At 44.1% G+C, this 17,919-nt stretch overlaps 2 long non-coding RNA genes across 3 annotated transcripts; both read left to right on the top strand.

The window, feature by feature from the left end:
* Positions 1-4,751: 4,751 nt before the first annotated feature.
* On the top strand, positions 4,752-12,252 carry LOC147369799 (uncharacterized). Of its 2 annotated transcripts, XR_015167899.1 has the most exons (4): positions 4,752-4,995; positions 8,120-8,214; positions 9,603-9,668; positions 10,425-12,252. It is a non-coding gene; the product is annotated as an uncharacterized LOC147369799 (long non-coding RNA). The 2 variants fall into 2 exon arrangements; XR_015167900.1 differs by lacking the exon at positions 8,120-8,214 and having other exon boundaries at positions 4,865-4,995.
* Positions 12,253-14,866: 2,614 nt separating this feature from the next.
* Positions 14,867-16,031, top strand: LOC147369798 (uncharacterized). Its single transcript, XR_015167901.1, has 2 exons — positions 14,867-14,963; positions 15,667-16,031. It is a non-coding gene; the product is annotated as an uncharacterized LOC147369798 (long non-coding RNA).
* Positions 16,032-17,919: the final 1,888 nt, after the last annotated feature.

The raw sequence follows: 17,919 nt of genomic DNA, 5'->3' as shown, positions 1-17,919 counted from the left end.
CCAGAAACACCAATGGATCTTAAAGTAGTTTGTGGGACAGATTGAAGTTTGTCAAATATCCTTTGCATACTGACCCTATCACATTGCTAGAATTTCCACCTCTGAAGTCTACTGGAGTCCAATCTATTTACATGCAGAATGTTATGTGGACTTAATGAATGAGGACATTACACACTTGAGTTTCTCAAAGTTACTTATATGGTGCTTTAAAGTTTTCCTAACCCTCTCATCGACAGTTGCAATTGGACCCCAGCATAACCCTGTGAGATAAACAGGGCAGGCACTACAACATCCATTTTGCAGATGGAAATTCAGAAGCCAAGTGAAAGAAGGAAAATTGCCCAGGGATCCTAGATAGTAAATGGCAGAACTGGAATTCACATTTGAGCCCTCAGCCTCTTGAAGCTCTGTCAACAAATGGCTTGGTTTATCAGACATTCTAGGAAAGCAGAGAGCAGGGCCGGGAGAAATGAGCCCTAGGACAGGAAGATTTTGATGAGGGAGAAACAATGAAAGGAAGGCTCATGCTGGGGACCCTGTTCTGATGGGAGACCCACGGTGTCCGACTTTCATTACCCCTTAAGGAGGCGTTGGGAAGACAACCAGTCACATCAGTAACCTCTTGCTCCAACTCTGTGGCTGAAGCTGGTGACAGACACAATATCACCATGATGTTCTGAGGTGTGAGAAGTGCCTTTGCAGCTCTGAATCATAATATATCGGTGGACTACACAGCAGCCTGGTTCTGTAGGTGGTTCTGATTTTCTCCATGAAGACAGGAGCTTTCTAAATTTTTTAAAGCAGAGTAAGAAATGTCTCCATCCTCTTACTTACTAGGTGTACTGTGTTTCTGTACATTGACTAAAAGGTATAAATCAGCTTGCAATGAATGTTAAGATAAAGATAATAGTAGTAATCACTGACATCTGAGAGCTGAGCTAGGTAGCAGTGCCTCAGTTAAGCACTTGATGTACGTACCCAATTTATTGAGTGGTCTGAACTCAAAGGAGGCACAACCAAGAAGAGGATTTCTTTAGTCCTCCAAATGCTGCACCCACAATGCTCTGCAGGCCCCTTGATGACATCTTGGACAGTTCCATCTGTTGCTTTCTCATCAGTTTAAGTTATGAAAACAAGTTCTGTTTTATTTGTTTACACTCAATTCAGGTGTTAAATGGTCCCCTCGACATGAGGTCAAAACTTCAATATGTCAGGACTTCCCAGGTGGTCCAGGAATTAAGACTCCCAGTGCAGGGGCCCAGGTTCCATCCCTGATCAGGGAACTAGATCCTACATGCCGAAACTAAGAGACTGCAGGCTGCAACTAAAGATCCCACGTGTGGCAGCAAAGATCCCATGTGCTGCAAAGCCTCGTGCAGCCAAAATAAATAAATACTTTACCCCTCAATATCTCAATATCTCATTTCATTCAATACTGCCTCTCCACCCCACAACTCTAACGATAGGGATCTGCAGTGGGGACTGTGGGGCAGTGTTATCTTTTTTCATATATCCTTACCTTTCTTTCCTATCCCTGTGACTGGTTGGCTTTCTCAGAGTCACAGTAGAGGTGGGGATGAAGGGAAAAGGGACCCCTTACAGGACTGCTTGAATCAGTGCCCTTTGGCAGGTGCCTACTAGGTGTTCTCATGGGCACACTTGTAGATTCTCAGAGGCCCTGGTTGTGCACTCAGGCTGCTCTCCTGCAACATTCTTGGCTCTTGCCCTGGTTGTCTGCCCTAGAGCCTTTTACTGAGGGCCCAGGCCCTGCTGGCTTCTGCAGCATTCCCTTGGCCCATGGGACACTCATGGATTCTTGCCTTAGCAATGGGCAGGCTGTTGTCTACCAAGTCCTGTCTCCTAGCCTGAGTGTGCTGTGTGTCTCCAACTAACCTCCCGTCTTTTGTAAACCAGCCTCATGACCATGAATACTACCAAAAGGATGCCATGCTGCCCCAGGAGTCCTCCCACTGTTATCGGCCCTAGCCCCAGGATAGCACTGGACTCTCTGATTCTGCACCTTTGTGAAGACATGGTCAGGTGTAAGTGTCTGCCTTAGCTTCTTCCAGGCACCTCTAACCTCTGCAAATATTTCTCTTGGCTGCACTCTCCCCTCCAAGACATTTGGGTTATGAAGGGTCAGTCCTGAGCTGGGGAGGGAATATGGAACAAAATCTCTTTCTAGACTCTTTCAGCACCTTTTAAACTTCCATTCTTTTTTTCCCTTGCTGGTTCATGGGGTTACTGTTGCTGGATTGTTTCTGCCCCAGGGAACTAGCACCCCTGTTTAGCAGACAGGAGTAACTTACATTATTCAGTGTGGGAGATTTAAGTGAATTTTAGAGACAAAAGAAATTTAAATTTAACATCCTATCTAGGTACCTAAACATTACAAAAACACATGCCAGCTAGCTCTAATTATTTCCATTTTAAAATGAGGATACTGAGGCTCAGAGAGTTGCACAATTTGCTAGACAACATACACAGCAAGGCAGCAGAAGAATCCGGACTGGGTCTCACTCTGGTCTGTCTGACCCCAAACCAGTGCTCTTACCATGGAACATGAAGACAGTGAGAAAGTCATTGGCCAAAAAGTCTGAAGACACAGCTAACAATAAAAGTGAGAAGAACAAATCTCAAATCTGGGTCCTGTTTATACTTGTTTTCTTTCAAATAACTGTCCTGTGTTAGTCCAAATAACAATATTCAAAAGCCTTGATTTCGGTTGTCTGTAAGCAATGGCAGGGCCAGAGCAGCTCAGTTAATCTTGTGAAAACTCAATCTCTCTGGCCTTAATTGACAAGCGCAAATGGTGGTGATGAAGGGAAGGGAGCCAAGTGCAAATAACAATGCCATTAGAGGTGACAGCAGAAGTGTGATTAAAGAACGAGCTAAGCAGAGCTCCCTGTGTGATGTCAGTCCTCTCACTGATCTCCTGCTTGTAGTCAAATGAATAATTATACTCAACCTGTGAACACAGAGTTTCCCTTTCAAAATGCATTCACATTTGTGACTTTTAACGTGGCCTCTGCAATAAGGCAACTGGAGCAGGGATTGTATTATTGCCCCGTTATCACCTAAGAAAGCTGAGACCTGTGAAGACAGATATCCCAAGTGCCCCCAGCAGGTAAGTGGCAGGGTAAAGACTCAAGGCCTTTGCTCAGGCAACAGTCCTCAACAGTGTGTTCAAAGAGGCCTGAAGAAAAGTGACTGTCCTTGGCTGCCTGCAAAGCTGAGTTCCTGCCGACTGCCTCCACGGGCACAGTGAGAGCTCCTTCCACCTTCCTGAGTCTTGCTTTTGTTCCATCTCCTTGTCTGCACCCTCATGGTAAATTCTCCCCACCCCCCAGGAGAAAACAGAAGACAAATCATGGGCTAAAAACATAAGGACAAACTTGATCCCATCCTGTCTGTCTTTAGGGGACCCACAGACCTTGCCTCCCAAATTCCCTTTCCCTCTGAATAAACAATAACTTCAGTAGTAAATCCTGTTTGTTGAGCACTTACTTTATGTTAGGTATGGGGTTCAGTATCTTACAAGCACATTTTCCTTTCTCCTATCAGGTCTACAGTGTCTGCTTTAAAACTTTTGAGGCCAGGTGTGTTTCAGAAATCAGAGTTATTTCTTTCTTTTTAAAATTTTGGCTGTGTAGGGTCTATGTTGCAGCATGCAGGCTCTTCACTTCAGTGTGAGGGTTTAGTTACCCCGTGGCATGTGGGATCTTAGTTCCCCGAGCAGGGATCAAACCCATGTCCCTGCATTGGAAGGTGGATTCTTAACCACAGGACCACCAGGGAAGTCACCAAATCAGAGACTTTAGTTTTTTTGAAAAGTAGATGGTACACCTGCTATACATTATTCTAAACCCAAGGGTTTGCAACAGTGTTTAATTATCAAACCCATTCAATATTTCTGTAATGAAACACAGAAATAGTCATAGAAGCATAAAATAAAACTTATAAACAGCCTCATGTCAGTATAGGTCAGCTTTTGCCAGCAGGTCAGAGTATGCCAAACTTAGTGAAGGAACTTGAAGAATCCAGAGCTCTCTGGACTGTGAAATCACAGATGACAAATGGTGGATCTGTATTATTATGCTCACTTTACAGCTGTAGATACAGATATTCAGAGAGTTTCTATAACTCACGCAAACCACAGAACTGCTGAGTAGCAGAATTTGAATACCAACCCAGGCCTCCTGATTCTAACACCTGCTCCATCAGCCTTCAAGGAACATTTGTCTCTGGAAGCATCAGACACAGAAACTTTCACCAACAAGCAGCTGTAATTTCCACTCATCAAGGGCAGAGGCAGCAGAACCTTTGGAATCCCTCAATCCAGTTTTAAGAATAATCTACCATGTCTGAACACCGTTTGCTCTAAAATCCTTGCTACTCAGGGATGGTCCATGAACCAGCAACATGGGCATCACTGGGAGCTTGTTGGGAATGCAAGATCTCAGGCCTCAAGGAAGACTTCTGGATCAGAAATGCAGGTACCCAAGCTCCCTGAGTTGTTTGCTGGCACAGACTAGTTTAAGCAGCTCTGGCCTGAAGCTTTTTTCTCATATGTTCTTATTTAATCCTCACAATAACCCCATGAGGTAGGTGCTATTGTCATCTACCTTAGACAACTGAGGAAAATGAGGTCCAGAGAGACTAATAATTTGCCCAAGGTCACACAGCTGGTAGGGGTTGGCCTGACTCCAGGGCCTCAGCTGTTCACCACTACACTGTCCTTTTTCTTGCAGGGAGGAAATGAGGCTCAGTACACACTCAAGGACATTCGATAAGCCCACTCCCGACTCCTTGTGACCGCATGGACTGTAGCCCACCAGGCTCCTCTGTCAGTGGCCAGCAGAGTTTACACTTTTTCTCATTTTCTTCCTCCTGGACACATGTCTCTTCACTTCCTTATCCCACTTCAACACAAGCAGGGCGATGTGACGCTCCAGCCAGTGAAACATCAGTGAAGATGCTATACGTCATTTCCAGGTTGGTGCATTCAGTTGTCGGTGCCCAACAGCGCAACACCCCCAACCTCTATAATGATCCTGGACGCACATGGGGAGATAATGCCTTTATCAGCCTGGGTCCCTGACTGATTACAGGGAGAGACTGTAAACCCACCAAACCCACCCACACTGGACAGATGGTATGAATGTGAAAAAAAAACAACCCACTGTGCTTTGAAGCCCTGAGATTTGAGGGGTTGTTTGTTACCCTGGACTAACCTAGCCTATCCTGGCTCATCCTGACTCATCTTCCTCCCCTCTGGAAGGACTGATTTATGCTGCAGGAATGCCAGCCAGCAGCGCTGTGGGTGGGAAAAATGTACCTGTTTTTATGTACTCAAGCTAATAGCCTCTTTCTCCCTTATTTCTTGTGAGAGTTCGTCTCCTTCTCCTCCTTTCTTTCTTGGTGCCAAATTTATTTCTGATTTGTTTTCCTTGTTGAACCTCTACAACTCCTTATTTTCCAAGGCTATTTTTAGTGGCTCCATTCTACCCTGAAGGAAATAGTTCACATCTTGGTGCCCAGGGCTTTTTTAGCTCCTTTTAATGGGAGACGATAGTACATATCAACAATTCTTTTAGCCACCATGTCATTTCCCCCAAGAGGTTCAGAGAAGAACAAAATGTCTCCATCAGATGAGTTTTGGTTATTAGTTTCCAAACTCCTCAATGTACACAATAATCCTCTTTGGTGCAAATGATATTTTAACTTTCCATTGTTTCTTTCCTTTTGGAGGTGAATCCTATGTTTTCTCTACTTGGTGATTTCCCCTGCTGACTGAATCGGACTTTGGGAGTCTATGTCTCCCATTGAGAAAGGCCATGTGGACACTGGGGAGAGGAGAAAAGGGAGGGAGAGACAAACTGGGAGAGCAGGATTGAATACCTGTTCCCAGCAACATAGACGGTTCCAGCAACACAGATGGTCCCCTCTGTAGAACAACTAACCAGTAGGAAGCTGCTGTGTAGCACAGGGAACTCAGCTCAGTGCTCTGTGATGTACTAGAGGGGTGGGGTGTGGGGGGCAGGCTGAAGAGGGGGGGATATATGGATACTTATGGTGGATCCATGTTGTTGTACAGCAGAAACTAACAGCATTGTAAAGCAATTATAATGAGGTGGATGAAACTGGAGCCTATTATACTGGAGAAGGCAATGGCGACCTACTCCAGTACTCTTGCCTGGAAAATCCCATGGGCGGAGGAGCCTGGTAAGCTGCAGTCCATGGGGTTGCTAAGACTTGGACACGACTGAGTGATTTCACTTTCACTCTTCACTTTCATGCACTGGAGAAGGACATGGCAACCCACTCCAGTGTTCTTGCCTGGAGAATCCCAGGGACGGAGGAGCCTGGTGGGCTGCCGTCTAAGGGGTTGCACGGAGTGGGACACGACTGAAGTGACTTAGCAGCATACAGAGTGAAGTAAGCCAGAAAGAAAAACACCAATACAGTATACTAATGCATATATATGGAATTCAGAAAGAAGGTAATGATAACACTGTATGCAAGACAGCAAAAGAGACACAGATGTATTGAACAGTTTTTGGACTCTGTGGGAGAGGGTGAGGGTGGGATGATATGGAAGAATGGCATTAAAATGTGTAAAATATCATATGTGAAACGAATTGCCAGTCCAGGTTTGATGCATGATACAGGGTGCTTGGGGCTGGTGCACTGGGATGACCCATAGGGATGGGATGGGGAGGGAGGTGGGAGGAGGGATTCAGGATGGAGAACACATGTACACTCATGGTGGATTCAAGTCAATGTATGGAAAAACCAATACAATATTGTAAAGTAAAATAAATAAATAAATTTAATTTAAAAGAAAAAAATGAAAAAAAAATCTGACTTCTACAAGCTCCTTGAGAGATTTATCTACAGACAATTTGAGGGGACAGGTGCTTGGGAGGCTTTGGGTTGGTGGCTATGTATCCTATTTACTGAGTCACATATGTTTGTTGTAACTCATCCTCGTTCACCTAAAAATCATCTATTAGAAATACAATTAAAAACAATATTCTCAAAAAAAAAACACAAAACAATATTCTCCATGAATGTTTATAGCAACTTTATTCATATTTGCCAAGAAGTGGAAATAAGATGCCTTTCATGTGAATGGATCAATAAACTGTGATACATCCAGACAATGGACTATCACTATCCATCCATGAAAATACACGGAGTAACTCAAATGCATGTTACTAAGTGAAAGAGGCCAATAGGAAAAGGCTACCTATTGTATGATTCTAATTATATGATGTGGTGGAAAAGGGAAAACAATAGAGATGGTGAAAGGATCAGTGGTTGCCAGGGGTCCCAGGGGATGGAAGGATGAATAGGTAAAGCATAGAGAATATTTAGGGCTATGAAACTGTTCCACATGATACAGTAATGGGGGATGTGTTAGTATACATTTGTTAAAACTCATAGAACGCACAACGCCAAGAATGAGCCCTAATGTAGGCTATGGACTTTGATGATAATGATGTATTAATACAAATTCATCAACTGCAATAAATGTTCCACTCTAGTGTGGGATGTATATAGTTGAGGAGGCTGTGCATGTGTTGGGGTAGGGTATACATGGGAACTCTGTGTTTCTGCTCAACTTTGCTGTGAACCAAAAACTGCTCTAAAAACAAAGTCTATTTTAAAAAAAATTCTCTTTCATATTTCTGGAGAAAATTGTGTCCCTTTGAGCAAGGCAGAGGGGAGAAGTCGAAACTCCACTTCTTCTATGGATTTGCCATTTTTAGTGTCTTCCATCTTACCAGGAAGTCTGGTCAGGACTAAAGAAGCCTCAGTGAGGAAGGGCTTAGGCCCTGGACTGGATAATAAGAAAGAACAAGGCTCTGTTTGTAAAAAGTTGTGACCTATTTCTTGTCCAGCAGTTTCAGCCAGACTGCTTTGTTGTCGTTGCTGTTGTTCAGTCGCTAAGTTGTGTCCAACTCTTTGCAAGCCCATGGACTGCAGTGTGCCAGGCTTTCCTGTCCTTCACGATCTCCTACAGTTTGCTAAAACTCATGCCTATTGAGCTGGAGATGCCATCCAACCATCTCATCCTCTGTCACCCACTTCTCCTGCCCTCAATCTTTTCCAGCATCATGGTTTTTTCCAATGAGTTGGCTCTTCGCAGCAGGTGGCCAAAGTACTGGAAAATCAGCTTCAGCATCTGTCCTTCCAAAGAATATTCAGGTTTGATTTCCTTTAGTATTACTGGTTTGATCTTCTTTCAGTCCAAGGGACTCTCAAGAATCTTCTCCAGCATCTCATTTCCAGGAGATGCTGGGGAAGGTATAGCTCTGTATTTCTTCTGTTGGGGAAGACATGGTCATGATGGCTTACAGAGACTAGGTAGGAAGTTAGGGGGAATCAGGCAAAGGGGTAGCATGTATCAAAGGAACATCAAGAAGAGAGAAATCCAAGCAGACCAGACATGAGGAGTCAAGAAATACATGGAATTTGGATGGCAGGAGCTCAGAAGCCAGGCAAACAGATTGGGTAATGGATAGGAGACAAGAGCAGCTGACCAGTGGGAAAGCCTCTTATCAACTTTTTTCTACAGGGGAGCCGTGTGAAATGGAGACAGCCACCCTGGGGAGTGGTGGAGGCTGTTCTTCTTACTGAAGAACAAGTAAGGCATCTCCCTGTGGAGGCGGGGGAAGTGCTCAGAGTGCAGGATGTTATGGGCTCACCACTGGAACAAGTGACAATGAGTTTAACCAGTTATCACAAAGTCTTCCAAAACCAGCCACTGAACGGAGGGTCTCCACAACTTGGGAAGGAGAAGAAACAGGTTAAGAGACAAAGACATAAGTGTCTCTCTTAGACCACAACTCTGTCTTGTGCTTATTACCTGCAAAGAAATCCTTCCTCCTTAGTTCCAGTTCTATTTAAGTTAACTAGACATCAAAACCTTTCCCTTTGATAGTTTGTGAATATTTTAAGAGAACATCTGTTGACACTTAAAGTGAATAAAAACAAAAGGAGCAGCCCAGTCATGAAAAGCTGTAAAAACATAATTGACAGTTGAGCTCATATGTCACCAAGGAAGCTGAAATTTACTGGATTCGTGTTTAGATAGTAGAAACACACTAACGGTAATAGTAGTAGTTGTTGCTGTAATAATAATAGCAATAATGAAAACATGTCAGTAACTGCTGAACATCTCTGCTATGGTTCAGAGATTTGTGGCTGGGCAGGTCTGGATGGGGTCAATTATCTGGACTTGCCTGTGCTTTTCTAGCTTTCTTTCCACTGTGTTATAATCCACCTTCAGCACAGGATCTGGTATAGTTTACAGTACTGTGCTAAAAAAATGTGATTGTCAATGTGATGCTTGTTTTAGGGGAGGTAATCTCTAAATCTTATTTTAACATGGAATGAGAGTTTAAATCTGCTGATGTTGTACTTTAAGGTTAAGGTGGGGTGGGTTAGGAGTGGTATTTGGGTGTGTGCAGCCAGGATATTGGGGCTTTTTAGGGGTTCTCTCACAGTTCTTGAAATCATACTTAACAAGTGAAAACCTTTGCAAACTGTAAAGGATCACTAGATGCCAAAACAAATTATTTTTCTTATTTCAGGTGACCAAGAGCAGATGCTGACACCAGGGAAAGACCAGAGGGAACTGGAGGGGTGATGGCCAAAAGGTGAGTTATTAACAATTTCCAGGCATTACAGTACAGAAGTTAAGAAACAGCTGTTCTCTGTAACCACAAAAGCCAAAAAATAAGTATTACAGAGTGCAGGAGGCGAAAGTTAGGAAAGATATAAAACAATATTAACTACAGGAGGGAGTGGGAAATAGTGTTCATTTGTGCAGTCATTCAGCAAGCACTTATTAAGCACCTCCTATGCAACGGGAACTGGGGTAGGTGTTAGTGTTAATAACTCAGTCATATCTGACTCTTTGTGACCCCAGGGACTGTACCCTGCCAGGCTCGTCTATCCATGGGATTCTCCAGGCAAGAACACTGGAATGGGTACCCATCCCCTTCTCCAGGGGATCTTCCCGACCCAGTTTTCCCACACTGCAGGCAGATTCTTTACTATCTGAGCCACCAGGGAAGCAGGGTAGGGGTAGGTGTTGGGAGTATAAAAACATAGGGAAAGCCTCTGCCCTCACGTGCTCACAGAATCATGAGCTTGCTTGACTGTAAGTTGCTAAGGGCAGGAGCACAGCCGCACAGTCATTACATCCCCAGATATATGTTTTCTTCCTAGAAGACACCTCATAGATAATCTGCATGAATAGCTGAACTAAGACTGAACCAGTAGACAGGACAAGGAAGTCATTAGGTATCACAGATCCTTTTCTCTAGCTGGCAGCTGATGTATTTCTGCCTGAAGGCAGGAGGGTGGCTGAAGGAGATCTATGTGTAACTGAAGCCTCCACTTATCATTAGGCCCAATTCCCTGGACTGCTGATTTTGGAGAACCTTGCCGGGTCTTTGGAATAGGCCAAGTTGAACAAGTCAGACCTGAAACTTCACGAACTCTCCAAGTTGAGTTCTTGGGCCGAGCATTTATATTTAATTGTGCGTTGTCACCAGTCATCTGCTGCTCCAAGAATACAGAACACTGCTTCCAAAGCAGATACCTTTTTTGGAGCTGCACTTCCCGAATCTTGACAACTAGAGTCAAAACGGCGCCTGGCAGCATAGCTGACAACTGCACACAGGCGAGTGGTTGGAATCACTCGACTCAAAGATCTGGAAAGCTTCCACCTCCCTGCATGCCTCTGTGGAAAGAGACAGGTTGGTGTGGCTGCCACAATGAACCCACACACCATTTGCATCTGGCTGGACGTCCACCGGGTAGAGACGACAGCTCTGCTTATGAATCCCAACCTTCTCCTTTCTGCATATCCTAAGCTACCCCAAGTCCCTTGAAGCCCACCGGAAGATGCCCACACAAAGGCCTTTCTGCCCACAAGAGCTCTTCCCTGTTGCTTTGCCTTCCTTTCTTTTTCACATCTTGATAAACCCTTCTCATCTCATATTTATCAAATGCAATCACAAAGGGACCACTTAATTAACAGGCTGCCGTTATGTGGAAGATGAGTTGGAAGCTTAAAACCATTTAAGAAACCTCACACTGTTCCAGACGACAAAAACAGTGGGACACGCCATCTGGGAGGGAGCTTCCGCCGAAGTAGGTGCCAGCATTTCCATGATTAAGAACCTAATATTATACCATCATAGTACGTGGTGCCATTTGGTTAGAAGAGACAGCCTTGTGAGCCAGTGTTCTTAGGTCTCGCTTGCTTGGATGCAGCCAAATCGCTCAGCACCAAAATATTTGCTCTGGCAAGCGGCCTCAGTTTATACGGCTCTTGTATCTATTCTACAATAGACTCTATGTGGGCTGGGTACATTGAAAGAGCTCAATTAAAACTTGCTGAGGCATTTGTTGGCTGTGACTGGCATATGTTGATGGTATGGTCGGTCTGTGCTATGAAGATTTACCTGACTGCAGGTAAATCAACAGTTTGTTACGAGGCTAATTGATTTTTGACATGAGGACCAGAAAATTGTTTCAGAACAAAACACCAGACTTGGCCCTCTACCATCCTTAATCCTATCTCCACTACTTTATCCTTTAACTTATTCTATTGAGCACTGACTATGTGCCAGGTATTTCATCCTCCATCCATAGGAGGATGAAATAATAAAGATTATATAGTAACTTCCTGGGAGAACTTACATGATTCCCTGAAAATATAACAGCTGGTACTTCCCCTGTTTATGCAAGAAACAAATTTTCATTATGGGAAATTAAGAAAACACAGCAAGCAAAAATTAAACAATAGAAATTATCCATAACCTTTAGAGGTAAGCTTCTGTGAGCAAACTCTGTACATTTCCTTCTAGTCTTTTTTCCCCTTTATATTCTATGCAGGAAGTTCCTGCATTTCTTCTCTTTCAGGCCATTCTTAGTTTCATTTCTATGTTGCTGATTACCCTCAAGGGCAGAGCCTTTTTACTTCCCTTCTGGCTATCCATGTCCTATTTTGTACTAACTTCTGGCCATTCTTCTGGGAGACTACGCTCATTCCCATCATAGAGACTGTCATTTGGACTGTCTTAACAACTGTCTTAACAACCTCTGGACACAGGCAAATCATTTAACTTCTTTGAGCCTCAGGTTTCTCTTCAAGACACTGGACTAGAAACTTTCAGAGTCATTGTCAAAGTTAAATGAGGTCAGGTGAATAAAGAACAAGGTCAGTGAGTGGTGTGTCTCTGTTTCCTCTCTGGTTCTCCGCACACCCAGAACTCTTGGGGTGTGTTGCTACAATTTTGCCCATGTTATACACACTTCAAGGACCTCCACTGATGCTAGGATACACTCCACAATCATTATGTTGGTTCATAAGACCCTGCTGACCAGCCTCTTATTTTGTCTCAAGCTCCCCTGATTCTCCATCCCAGTCACCCTAATCTTCCTCTTGGAGAGGTTTGCACACACTGGTTCCTCTGCCTAGAACACTCTCCCTCCCTTCTCTGTCTTGTTACCTATTTATCCTTCAGACTCTTGTCTCAATTGTAACACCATTAAGATTTTTGCCTGGGCTCTCCAGGAGACAGCAATTCTCTCCTTCTTTTTCATAGTATGTGTGTACACATGTGATAAATCGCTTCAGTCATGTCCAACTCTTTGCAATCCTGTGAACTGTAGCCCACCAGGCTTCTCTGTCCAGGGGATTCTCCAGGCAAGAATACTGGAGTGGGTTGCCATGCCCTCTTCCAGGGATCTTCCCAACACAGGTATTGAATTCATGTCTCTTACATCTCCTGCATTAACAGGTGGGTTCTTTACCACTAATGCTACCTGGGAAATCTGCCTTTTCATAGTACCACATACCCATTCATGGGTCTAATTCATTTATTTAGGTCTCTTTTGTTGCATTAATATTTTCCCTTTCATAATTAGTCTCCATGAGGGTAGCCCATATTCTTATTTGTTCTCACTGAATTTCTAGTGCCTAATACAGAACCTGCCACATACATAGTAGGTATGCCATACATACTGTTGAAGATTTAAATGATTTTGTTTACTAGTTGCTGGTACCAATGAATGGTAGCCTTTTAAGGAACAGGTCTGTGCTTCTGGTTTCATGGTGTCATTGTGGGCTACTTCATTCACAACCTAGACCTCGCACAGACATTTAAGCCTAGCAGGATCATGCTGCATTAGCCCTGCTCCTGTGCATATTTCCCTGGCCTCTCCAGAGGGTCTATAAAGAGCTGGATGAGGTTCTACATCATCCATCCTCTTTCCAAGATGGTTCCTCTTTCTCTCTCCCCTTCCCCTTTCAACAGAAAGTCTATCAACCAGGCACAGCTTAAATGCCTCCTCCACCATGAAGCCTTCCATGGTGTCCCTTTTGCATCAGCATGGCATTTTTTCTGCCCTCTTTGGCACAAAGAGAACCGATATCACTCTGCTTTTTGTAAAAGAAGCTGACTGTGTGCCAGATTGTTAGTTTGTCCATCCTCTGGCTGAGTCCCAAGTCCTTCGGAAGTTTCCCTTCCCACCCTGGCTCTTATTTCCTATTTCTCATCACTGTAGCTCCTTTGTCCTCATTGCATATATGTATACTGAATGCTTGTCAGTTCTTCAAACTCAGGTGATCTCCCACGTTTCTGGGCTTAGGCACATGCTCTCCAACTGAAACTCTTTTCCACCTCCTGTCCATTTGCCTAACTTCCAGTTACCCTCTAGAGCTTGGCATCAGGGTCGTTTCACTGGGATCCTGGGTCAGGTTGGGTGCTCCCTCTCAGTGCTGTGTCCCTTGAGCACTTGACGTGGCATTTCTACCTTGTTCACCCATCTTCCCAAGGTGGTGTGGGCTCCACGAGGGCAGGAGTCAGTCAGGGTTACCTTGCTCACCTGGAGCAGAGCAGGTGCTTAATAACTACTTGGTGAAGGAATTAAGTTACCATAGTCACCTCTGTAACCCTCATTCTGTTCCCTCTGCCACTGTGCTCTGTGGAGTAGGGCTCAGAAATGTCTGTGGAATAGAAAGGGATGGATTTGAGTTCCCCCAGGTAAGCACCCGCAAAATGGCACAGAAAGAACATTCGTGTGTCTGCCCAGCAAGGTCCATGCTTATCCATCTCAATGTCACCAGCACAGGCCTGGGGACACAGCAGGGGTTCCACAGTATCTGTCAAACTACAGTTTTACTGAATAAACTGAGAGACTTGGTTGTACCAGTGGTGTCACATCTGGCAAGTTCCTTTCTCTCTGGCCTTAGTGTCCTGATCTGCAAAGGAGAGATGATCAGGTCACCTCCTTTAAGGGCTGTTTTAAGGATTAAGTGAATTAAGAGTAAGAGCGTGCTCAGGAGTGCGGAATGTGAGCCACCTGCCATTTGCAACCTGCCACAAGTGGTTCTTCATCTCATGAAGACAGACTCTGAGCTCACAGTGGTGGAACCCAGGCTGGGCGGCCAGACTGAGGCAGAGGAGTTGCTGCTGGCCCGGAGGACTCCAGGCTCCCTCCCTCCCAACCCCTTGCCGGGGTCCTAGCCACTGTGCTTTTGATACACACCCGGCCGCAGCAGCCTGTCACCCTGGGTGCTGCCACAGGCCTCCACTCCCATCCCTGCACAGCCTGCACTGGTGCCTATGTAAGTTTCTGTGGTGACTCACGGCCTTTTCTTTAGAAGCGGCGCTGGATGTGCATCATAACTCACGGTGGACCCCCGAGAGCCAGCTGCATTGCCCAGCCTAGGTCAATGTAGATGAGTAGGCAAAGGGCAGGTGCTCTGCCGCTGGGTGTGGGGTGGGCCGGGGAGTGGGGGTGCGACCCCAGCCCTCACCACTCTGCATTGCCCTGCAGGTCACAGCAGCACAGCCTACCCGTGGGTCCTTGAAGCTCCAGGGCAGCTGGGATACTGATGAAGGATGCTCACCCCTCGGGAGTGCCTTGGCAGGGTCGGTTAGTAGGACTTCAAGGCCTCAGAAATGAGGAAGGATGGGCTACAGTGACTAAGGGGAGAAAAGCAGCCTTCTGTGCATCTGTCCATCTGTCAATCATCCGTCCAGTTATGGGCCCAACCACACTTCCCATCCATCTGGGCCTTCCCTACACACTTAGTCACCTAAGACTCTTACTCCTACCTACCCACCCATCTGTCCATCCATCCATCCACTCATTCATCCACCCATCCACCCATTCCATCACTTATCCACCCTTCTGCTCCACCACTCAACCATTTGCTTTCCCACCTAGGCATTTGACATGCTAATCACCTAAGGTCCTCCCTTTCCATACTCACCACCAGTAATGCACTCATTTATTTACCTCTCACCCATTTATTTGTCTCTGTCCCTCTTTCCATCCATCTACCTGCTCATTAATTCAAATTAGCATCTCAACTCTTGCAGAATTCAGAATCAGCATGGTTTGAGGTGCCCCAGGAGAAAAACCCTTGCCCTTATTTTTCTCAGAATTAAAGAAATATGTGTGCTAGAATCCTATTACAGCAGGATGCTAATAGTAATAAAATAATAGTAGCTAATATTTATTGAGCACAATTTGCCAAGCAATGTTCTAAACTTCACAAGTAGTATCTCATTGGATCCTTGTACCAACTCTGGAGGTAGGTACTATAAAATTATTATATCCAATTTTCAGATGAAAGAAACAGAAGCTCACAGAAGAAGAGTCTGTAGCTCTACAACTGTTAAATGACCAAACAGACATGGACACCAAACTCTGATCTGAAACCAGTACTTCCAGTTGCTTTACTGGCATTTGTTACCCAGGAGAAGAACACATTAAAAGGAGTTAAGTTGAATCAGCCTTGGTTTTGTTTTCTGTAAAAGTATTTTCAGAGATAATGTATATATTCAGCCTTGTACCCATTTGCAAGTATTAATATGTGTGATAAACTTGTTACTGGCCAGAATTATAGAATAAGAGTGGGATCCAAAGGAAATGAGACATATCTATTATTATTATCATGCTCATTATAGAACAATTAAAAGTAATTTTTAAAATCTCTTGTCATTCTATTAATATTGTCTAGAAGTAACAGATGCTAACATTCGGCTTGTGTTCTTTAAAATGGTTACTATCCATATACACAGATGTATGTGTATATATTTTTTCTTTGCAAAAATTGGATATTATACACATTTTTTTTAAATGTAGTATTTGCCATGGACATCTTTCCATGGTTTACCATACTTTTAGGAAATCTATAAAGAAAAAAAAAAATAAGCTGCCTTCTTGATTGCTGTCCCTCTTTTGGTAATTTCCTCCTCACCTCCTCTTTCTGTTTCTTCCCTTCCTCCTCCTTGATACTGGTGAGAGGTCCTAGTTGTAGGCAAAAGAACCCACTCTAGTAAGTTTAAGTAGAAGCAGGTTTAGCTGCTGTATAGCACAAGGAGCTTAGTAGTTCAGTGCCCTGTAATGATGTTGAGGGTGGGATGGGGTGGTGGGAGGGAGGCTTAAGAAGGAGGCGATATGTGTATACACATAGCTGATTCATGCTGATTCATAGCAGAAAGTAACACAACACTGTAAAGCAATTATCCTCCAATTAAAAAAAAATAGAAGGAGGTTTATTAATAAATAGATCAACAGTGTTTATTACTATTCTTGTTGTTAGAGGATTATTATTAAATAGTTCATATAATTATTGGGTGGGCTGACTAGAACACAACTCTGCAAACGATAGGATAGAAGTGGGCCTCCAACAGAGCTGCAAAATGAGAAACTGCCACCACGGCCACTGACTCTGGAAGTATGCTACCATAACTGGCAAAATGTACATCTCTTACTCTGTCTCTCTCCTTCGTTCACTTCCAGATCAAAGTATTATGCACATACATCTAATGGGTCTAACTTAAAACACATCTGAATCTTAGCTAAAAGGGAGTCTGAAAAGCATCAATTTTAGCTTTCCAGCTTTGGCACACTAGAGTGAGGTTGAAGAGGACATCAAATGAGCCCATCTACAGGACTCACTATGGGTTATTTTACTAGAAGAGCTAGTAGGGCTCTTCCTATTAAGCACCCTCATTTTTTATAAAACTGATGTAGGGAATCTGAGGCCCATGGGGGCAACTTCCTCATAAGTTTTTATTGAAAGACAGCTAGAGGGACTTCCCTAATGGTCCAGAGGTTAAGATTCCACCTGCCAGTGCAGGAGACACGGGTTCAATCCCTGGTCTAGGAAGATTCCACATGCCGTGGAGCAACTAAGCCTACATTCTAGAGCCCACAAGCTGAGTCTATCGCTGCAACTACTGAAGCCCATGTGCCTAGAGCCTGTGCTCCTAAACAAATAAAGAAAAAGGAATATATCTAGAACCCAGAATTGAAGCAGGATCACATTGTGGGACCTTGAGGACACTAGGGATCCATCATCCCTTTGTCCAAATCGAAGACATCAGACGATTGGATTTACCCTGTATTCATTCATCACCACCCCTGTCAACATTTTACCTGAAAATTCATCATTAAAATCCCCAGGGTTGTCAGAATCAGGGGAGCTTATGTGTTAAATTGTTATAATTGTTGCTTACATCCTCTTTACCTATCCTCCTTGTTTCTTAGCCAGGCTAACATTACAGGATGTCCATATATTCAACAACCTTACAAAGTTGGTACTACTTTCTCCATTTTAAAGAGAAGGAAACTGAGGTTTGGAAAGGTGATTTAATTCCTGCAAGGATAAATCCACTAATAAGCAGTTGAGTTGGGAGTAAAGCCCAGTTGTACTAACAGCCTATTCTCATGAAGCTCTGTATTTGTTAAACACATTTATCTGGCAGGCTCACTCCAACTCTTCTTATCTTTGTGAATGCTTTCCCCTGTTGTACAAACTATTCCTTGCATCTAGACTAAACACCTTGATCTCTTTCTCTTTGGGGGTTAGGA

The sequence above is a fragment of the Bos grunniens genome, chromosome 7, assembly GCF_055505025.1.
Source record: "Bos grunniens cultivar Pamir isolate PY7600 chromosome 7, Bosgru_T2T1.0, whole genome shotgun sequence".
NCBI classification, from domain to species: domain Eukaryota; kingdom Metazoa; phylum Chordata; class Mammalia; order Artiodactyla; family Bovidae; genus Bos; species Bos grunniens.
This window is presented reverse-complemented; position numbering and strand designations above follow the sequence as displayed.